The following is a 9,214-nucleotide window of genomic DNA, read 5'->3' on the forward strand; positions in this document are numbered from 1 at the left end:
ATTATTTTCTATTATTATATAATTTATAATACTTTACATGCTCAAGAAAAGAAGATAAGTTCGATGAGGTCAACCATAATGTGGAAGAATTGTCTCCTATCAATCATGTGGAAGAATTGTCTCCTATCAATCAGTCTAGCTTTGCATCTGTGTCATAGGAGGCAATTTTTCCACATTGTGGTCGACCTCATCGAACTCATCTTCTTCTACTCGAGCATGTCCTCTACGCCTAGAAATTGGTGGGAGAGCAATAGGTATATCGTACATATAACGTATCTCCTCCATATAGCCCTCATTATTACTGTATACAGTAAGGACCTGATTTAAATCATTTGCAACATCACGAAGGCAACTATTGTGTTAATCTCTGTGACTTATAAAAAAATTAAACAATATTTAAAACAAATTTAAATTAAAAATAATTAGACAATATTTAATTATGTGCCAGATGGCCCTCAATTGCTCCCAGACGAGTAATGTAGTGCCTTGTAATAATATTATACCAACTGATGTAATTTTGAGTTGCATCTGAAGGAAATCAGACATGAGGATTTCCATGAGCAGCAGAATGATTGTTCCAAATTCTATTCGAAATTGAACATAAACAATTACAGTCACAAAATGAAAACTAACAGGTCAAGCACAATATGAAATTACAGCATGCTTATAAGATAATCAAGGGAAAGATTGTACATACCTTTGAAGACTCATTCTTTAGACTCACTCGATCACGAACGCTCAATCAGTCTCCAAGACAACAATACGTGAACGTTCAAAGACAACGACCGCAACACAACACGATCAAACAGCAACCACCACACGAACAACGCGAACACACAACGAACGGCCTCCAAAACCTCAAACTCAGTCAAGTTGAGTGAGGACACCACCACGATGGTTACCTTGGTATTCTCAGTGTGAGAATCTAGAAGTGTGTGGCTCTGTATGGACTTGGTTAGAGGAAGAGACTGGAGGAACAACAATCGTGTAGACGATTGAGCAAGTGGGAGATGAGAAGTGTCTATCGTATAGACGAATGCTCAATCGTGTAGAAGAAGGAAGCCTATCGTATAGACAATACCCTGTGATCGTTTAGCTATGATCAGCTGAGTGAACTATCGTATAGTGACACTCCACGATTGTTTAGTCTTTCTATGAATTGTCGTTTAGTGAAACACTTTCACTTGATAGCAATCCGTGTGTTTCTTTCCGAATTAAGCAACTCATCTAAATGTATGAAAACATTTTTCCTTTTATCTCACGGTTACCATAAAACCGCCAATAACCTCCCACTCAATTGGTTATTAGAGAAAAAGAGATAATTATCCAATAATTAGTATTATTATAAATATATATGATAACCAACTTACCATATTATATTTATAACCTATAGTTTTAATATTTCATCTCATGAAACATATAAACCATAGTTCTTTTTCTATTTTATGGTACTTAATGTAAATCACATTTACATTAATCCTCCACTTGATGTATCTCATACATCACACCGATTATATCATATATAATTGAATTTCCACTTGTCAATTTGAACATTTCAAATCAACACCAAGAACTGATTCTCAACTTGAATTCATTGAGCTACTGGGACCTTATGGACTTGTAGTTTAAAGCTCCAACGATACGTGAGAAACTGACTAAAATCTTTAGTCACGAGATCCACCATCCGTTAACTGTCGAACACTCCACTAAAGACCGACAACTATGCTCTCCTTACCACATATATATTTTGTGTCCATATCAACCAATTAACAGTGCGATAACCCTTCACAAATCACTCGTAAGTACAGCTGGGCCAATATATTGTTATGTCTCTGTAGTTACATCTAACTCCTTAAGTACCACTGATCCCTCTAATGAACATAAGTCATAATCCTACTATGACTGAGTCCTCTATTCCAAAGAGAAGTTGTGGCCACTATGTTTAAGACCTGGAATCAGCCCTTAAGGGAGCAATCTATCTACTTACCCCTGTTCGGGGAGTGAGTGAATTCCATCTTGTGTAACTAAATTCCCAACTTCTACATCAAATCTCTAAAAGGGTAGGCTTGTTGAGTTGGAAATCTAGCCACTCTCACTCATATTAATCAAAGGATCACCCTCAAAAGCAGGAGTTCCCAAAACACTCAAGATTAAGGTTATGTCACCTACGATCATTTAGGTGAGATGTAAATCTCAATTATTAACGACGTTATGTAAAGAGACTAGTCATCTCATGGTCCGGTCTTATACAAATTCTTTATATAGGACATCCCCGCTCGCATATCTCCACATGAATGGTCAGGATTTACCATCTATAGTACACAACATTTGTAAACCTCTACAAAGCGGGTCGTATCCATAGTGTCACCAGGATCAGGTATCCCTCCTTAATCCTTATACTACAGACCTTTCTAGGTTATCACTTAAGGCATGATCCACTTGTATATCTCATATACATGCTTACGTTTTCATACAATAACCATGGAGCTTTGTTTATTAGATATGAGTAAATGCAAAATAATATAACTCTTATTTTATTCATAACAATGTGTACAGTTTAAAAACTACGAGACTCTGGGAGAATTAGGACATGAATCCCAACAATCCTTGTCAAATTGCCTAATTGGATACCTCGTTACAATAAACCTTGCATGATAGTGCGATTGCACTAACAAATGTGCAACTTTTTCATATCAGTCTCCAATTCTTAGGTCGATGTCATGCAGTAAAGGTTCAGTATTGCATTCTGGTGGGATATCTTGTTGGAGATCAAATTGTCTGATCACCCTTGCCACTCATCGATGTGAAAACATATGAGAGGGATTATCATCCGCCATATATGTTGACCATTTGTAGAGAAATTAGGCAAAGTATCCATGACAACTTTGTAAAGCTACCAAATAATACGAAACATTAAATATTATATTAAAAATATTAAAGACAGGTACACTAAAAATATGTATAAACAAATTTAATTGAGTTCAGTATTCATGTACCTGATCAGGTTTAAGCAGATGAAACATGTATCTATACTAACTAACTACATGTGTAGCGACCTAGTTACACAAAACTTGTCTCTCCATCTATATTATCAAATCAATATTTTAGATCTAAAATTAACTATACCTGTCATATAAAAATATTTGTTACATTAAATTAAATCTAAATAACATACCGAGAACCGTAGGCTCGTCCAGTTAATTGATCATCATTCACATGTGTGGAGCTGTGGAGCCAATATTGGAAATCGTTCCCAAACCCATAATTACAAAAATATCAGAGGCCCAACGATCTCATGAATGATGGTTTTTATAGCTTTGCATAGTTGTCTATACAGTCATGCCAAACATGCTCTACCCTAAGAATATCATCCTGCATCATAGAGGTTGGGTAACAATGGTAGGAACATTAAGTGCACGAAGTGACTTGATCCCCATCATCTATAGTATATATGCTCGTGTATATCTCATAACAGCTTTATCGTCTGCATCATCAACAAGCTCACGAAATTATGTTCCTAACCATGTTAAACTTAACCTCGATTCTTTTATTTTATTAGCAGGTGGGGTCACACCGAGTAACAGTTGATAAATATTCAGCCAGTCATCATACATTACTCCGGTAACTAGCTCGCCGTCAACAGGTAACCCAAACAACACTTCTATGTCATGTAGGGTGATAGTGCACTCTCCAGTGGGCACATAAAATGTATGTGATGAAGGAACTCGATTTTTAGGAGATCCTTGAGTGGAAGCGGATCGTCCAAATTCCATTTTGATTGAAAAAACAAATTTATAGTAAGCATACAAGATATGCATTTTTAAATAAATCACATCATGCTTTTTAAACGAGAAATAGAGTTGAAGAGATTATACCTTTGAAGAACACTTCTTCTTGTAAAACCCTCAAACTGTCACGAACTCAACAAACAACAATAAACTTGAGACCCTCTTCAAGAAATCTCGAACCAAAAGTATGAAGACATTACCACAGGGAGTCCTCAATATTCTCAAGGTGAGAACCAATGAGTAGTGGGCTCTGACTATTTTGGTAAGGAATGTGCTGAGTTTGGAGGAGGAATAAGATTGAAGACTTTCTATCGTACAACAAAGTTCTCAATCGTTTAGTGAATAATCTCTATCGCATAGGTTCTCACTTGTCTGTAGATTTTTTGTAAGGAAGAAAATAAACTAATTTTTTTTTTTAATTTCATTTGCCATAAAAAAAACAATTAACTACCCACTAAGGTAGTTAGAAAGAAAATAGGATTTATTATACAAAATAATAAAATATATAAATAAATATGATAACCAACTTATCATATTATATTTATAACCTATAGTTTTAATATTGTATCATATACAATATAAACCATAGTTCTTTTTCTCTATTTTATGGCATTTAATATAAATCATTTTTCTATTAAAATTAACAACTATTTTAATCTCATTCAAATATTTATTTCCTCCAATTAAACTATAATGTATCAAATACATATAACAATTATATCATATAGAATTGAATCAATTTAATTATATCATATATAATTAAATTCTTTCTTATTAATTTAAACAATTCAAATTAACCTAAAAACTTATTCTCAACTAAATTCTTTTGAGCTACCAAGGGGACCTTATGGACCTGTAGATTGAAGCTCCAACGGTACGTGAATAATTAATTAAACTCTTTAATTACATTATCCACCTTCCGTTAACTGTCGGACACTCCACTAAAGACCGACAGTTGCACTCTTCACACTACAGATATATTTCTGTGTCCATTGGATATAACCAATCAACAGTACAATGACCCTTCACAAATTGCTCGTAAGTACAGGTAGGCCAAATTATCGTTTTGCCCCTGTAGTTACACTTAACTCCTTAAGTACCACTAATCTCTCTAATGAACAATAGATCATAATCCTACTATGACTAAACCTCTCTCAGGCCAAGATAGGGTGTGGCGCCACATTGTTCAAGACTCGGCATCAACCCTTAAGGGAGAAATTTATTTACTTATTCGGGGAAGGAGTGAATTCCATCTTGTATAGCTGTGTTCCCAACTCCCCAATCAGACAAATCTCTAAAATGGTAGGTTTGTTGAGTCGGAATCTGGCCATCCTCACCCATAAAAATCAAAGGACCACTCTCATAGGCAGGATTTCACAACTCACTTAGAATTAAGGTCGTGTTACGTATAGTCATCCTAGTGAAATGAAAGTTTCTATTATGAACGATGTTATATAATGAGACTAAACATTTTGTGGTCCGGTCTTATACAAACTCCTTTGTATAGATATCTCCACTCCCATGTCTAATACATGAATGATCAGGATCAGATCATTTGTAGCACTTTACAACATTTGTAACACTTACAAAGCGGACCATACTCGTAGTGTCACAAGGATAAGGTACCCAGCCTTATCCATATACCACAAACCATTTAGGTTATCACTTAAACATGGTCCACCTGTATGTCCCCACATATATGTTTAAGTTACAACGATAACCTTTGATGTTAGTTTATTGGTTTGTGGTTAATGCAACTAAAATATCACATATTTTATAGACAAAGTGAATAAAAATATCACATATTATTAATCACATAAGAGTTTGTTCATATAATGTTTACAAACTATAGGACCCTACGAGATTTAGGGCATCAACCTCAACAATTCCCCACTTGTCCTAAAGCTAGTGGGATGTACAAGAAAATAAAAATACAAGTACACAAAACATTAAACCAGGGCATAACACACTGAGTAGAAGATCTCCCACTTGCCTTAGCCAGCCGTGGTCTGTCCCATAGACCCATACTTTGCAGATGACCCTTAAACACTGTAGCCGTGAGGGCTTTCGTAAACGGATCAACAATGTTGTGCTCCAAAGCTATATTTGGGACAATCACGTCCTCTCGTTGTACAATCTCTCGGATGAGATGATACTTTCGCTTTATGTGCTTGTCGCGCTTATGACTTCTAGGCTCACGGGAATTGGCCACAACACCACTATTATCACAATAAAGTGTGATAGGCTTTAACATATTTGGAACAACTTCCAAATCAGTCAGGATTTTCCTGAGCCAAACGGTCTCCTTAGCAGCTTCACAAGCCGCTACATACTCAGCCTCCATGCTGGAGTCTGCGATGCACCTCTGTTTGGTGCTTCGCCATACTACTGCCCCTCCGTAAAGAGTGAACACTGATCCTTAAGTGGATTTACGAGAAGCCCTATCAGTCTAAAAATTAGAGTCTGTATATCCTGTAAGGATAAAATCCTTAGAACCATACACAAGCATGTAGTCCCTCGTTCTCTGTAGATGCTCGAGAATATTCTTAACGACTGCCCAGTGATCTAATCATGGATTAGACTGATATCTGCTGACTATCCTCATTGCATAGCAGATGTCAGGTCTAATATATAACATCACATACATCAAACTGCCCACGGAGATGCATAGGGGACTGATCTCATATTCTCAACCTCTTGAGATGTCTTAGGACACTGTTCCTTAGACAAAGTAACTCTATGCCTGAAAGACAATAGACCCCTCTTGGAGTTCTGCATCGAATACTTGACAAGCATCTTGTCAATATACGACGCGTGAGACCGTGCTAACATTTTAATCTTTTAAAAGCCTACATCATTCCTAATGAGTAGGATATCATCTACATACAACACTAGGAAAACTACTGAACTGTTGATGATCTTCTTGTAGGCATAAGGCTCATCAACATTCTGATCAAAGCCATAAGATTTGATCGCAGTATCAAACCTTATATTCCAAGATCGTGATGCCTATTTCAGTCCATAAATGGACCAATTAAGCTTGCAAACCTTTTGCTCTTGACCTTGGACTATGAATCCCTCGGGTTGCACCATATAAATGGTTTCCTCAATATTGCCATTCAGAAAAGCAGTTTTGACATCCATTTGCCATATCTCATAGTCAAAATATTATTCAATGGATAGGAGGATTTGGATAGACTTCGGCATGGCAACAGGCAAGAAAGTCTCCTCATAATTGACTCCATCTACCTGGGTATAACTCTTTGCCACCAGTCTAGCCTTGAAGGTTTGCACCTTCCCATCAGCGCCTCGTTTCCTCTTGTAGATCCATTTATAACCTATAGTTTTAACCCCATCAGGTTGATCTACAAGATCCTAAACTGAATTGAAGTACATAAACTCCATTTTGAGATCCATGGCTTTGATCCATTCATCTATGTCAACATCCTGCACTGCCTTCTTGTAAGACAATGGATCCTCAACCTCGCCATCAGCTACCATAGCTAGAATTTTAGTTAAACCCATATAGCGAATAGATGGGTTCGCAATCCTCCCACTACGTCGAGGTTGTTAGGTTTTATGCCCTAAACTCGTAGATAGTAAATGTAACTTTTGACTGTTCATTAATAAATTATTATTGATGTTTTTCAATAAAGCATTATTGTTTATATTATGTCAATCATGCCTAAATAACTCGAATCCAATAAATTAACATCCTGGGTTGTTTTATGAGTCTTGAGTTATATGTGTAGACATACAAGGATCACTGTTCAATATACAACCTAAAAAATCCATAATATGGGGATAAGGTTGGGTACGTTATCCTGTAACATTATGGATATGACCTACTTTGTCTTTGATACAAACACAATGATTCAACGTGTTCGTGTAGAAGACATGGGAGTGGGGGTATCCCATGCAATGACTTTGCATGAGACTGGACCATAAAATAGTAACCCCTAGCTGTAACACCGTTGACTAGTTAGGTTTCTATTTCACTAGGATGACCTAGGCAACTTAGTCTCAATCTTGAGTGAGCTATGAAATTCTGCTCACGAGGGATTGTCCTTTGATTTGTATGGGTGAGATTGGCTGGCTCGCGACTCAATAAGCCTACCATTTTGGGGACAAAACCGAGTGGATAGCTAGGAACGTAATTTCATAATATGGAATTCACTCCTTTCCTGCTTAAGGAAAGTAAATGAGTGTTCCCTTAAGTGGTGTTTCTGGGTCTTGGACATAGGGTCCTGCTATCTCATTGGCCTGAGAGGGATCTTTGTTTGTTGGTTGGACCACAAACAGGTTGTTCATTAGAGGAATATCGGTACTTAAGGATGTAGAAGCAACCTAGGGGTAAAACAGTAATTTGACCCAACTGGTGTTACGAATACTCGTGAAAGACTAACTTGTTGTTATTGGTCTATATCCATGGACACAGAAATATATCTACAGTGAGAAGAGTGCAACTGTGAGTCTATAGTGGAGTATACCCACAATTAATGAATATTGATTAACTCGGTTAATGAGTTTAGCCAATTAATCTCATATCGTTTGAGCTTTTGATCTGTAGGTCCATTAGGTCCCACTGGTAGCTCAAAAAAGGGTATTGAGGAAATTAAAGTAATTTGAATTGTTCAAATTAACTAAGGGAAAATAATTTAATGTATGTTGATACATTATAATATAAAGTTTATAATTTAATTAAACTTTATGATATAAATTTATTTTTTTATTTTATTTAAAAATTAATTTATGGGAGAATTATATATTTGAAGGATTTCAAATATATGAATTCATTTCATATTAAAACTATAGGTTAAAAATAATGCACATAAGATGCACATTAAAATTATAGATTATATGAGAGAAAGATAATTGAATGTGATTCAATTATAAGGTTAAATTAAATATGTGATATTTAATTTAATGATTAACTAATTACAAAATTAATTATTTTAATTTAATTGTATTTAATTAAATATGATTTGATTAAATTAATTGAATTGAAACTATAGGTTATGTCAGAGCGATGTATTAGAATATGATTCTAATACACATTTAATTAAATATAGGAGATATTTAATTATTATTAATTAATAATTATTTAATTTAATTTTTTAATAAATTAAATTCGATTTAATTTATTTAGTTAAATTAAATATATTTATTATTATTATTTAATTAATTAAAATTAGATTTGCTTATTTTAATTAATAATTAATTTTTTTTAAAAAAAAAGGGAAGGGAAAATATATAACTCCCCACGTTGGGGAGTTACGAGATTTATGGGGAGAGGGAGTATTCTCCCTGATTTTTTCCCTCTCCCTCTGACTTTCACACTCACTTGTGTGGTTTAATGAAAAAAGAAAACCCTCACTACTTAGAAAGTTCTCTCTCAATATTTTCTCCCTTTCTCCCAAACCAAG

Source organism: Benincasa hispida, chromosome 9 (assembly GCF_009727055.1).
Source record: "Benincasa hispida cultivar B227 chromosome 9, ASM972705v1, whole genome shotgun sequence".
In the NCBI taxonomy this organism is placed as follows: Eukaryota; Viridiplantae; Streptophyta; class Magnoliopsida; order Cucurbitales; family Cucurbitaceae; genus Benincasa; species Benincasa hispida.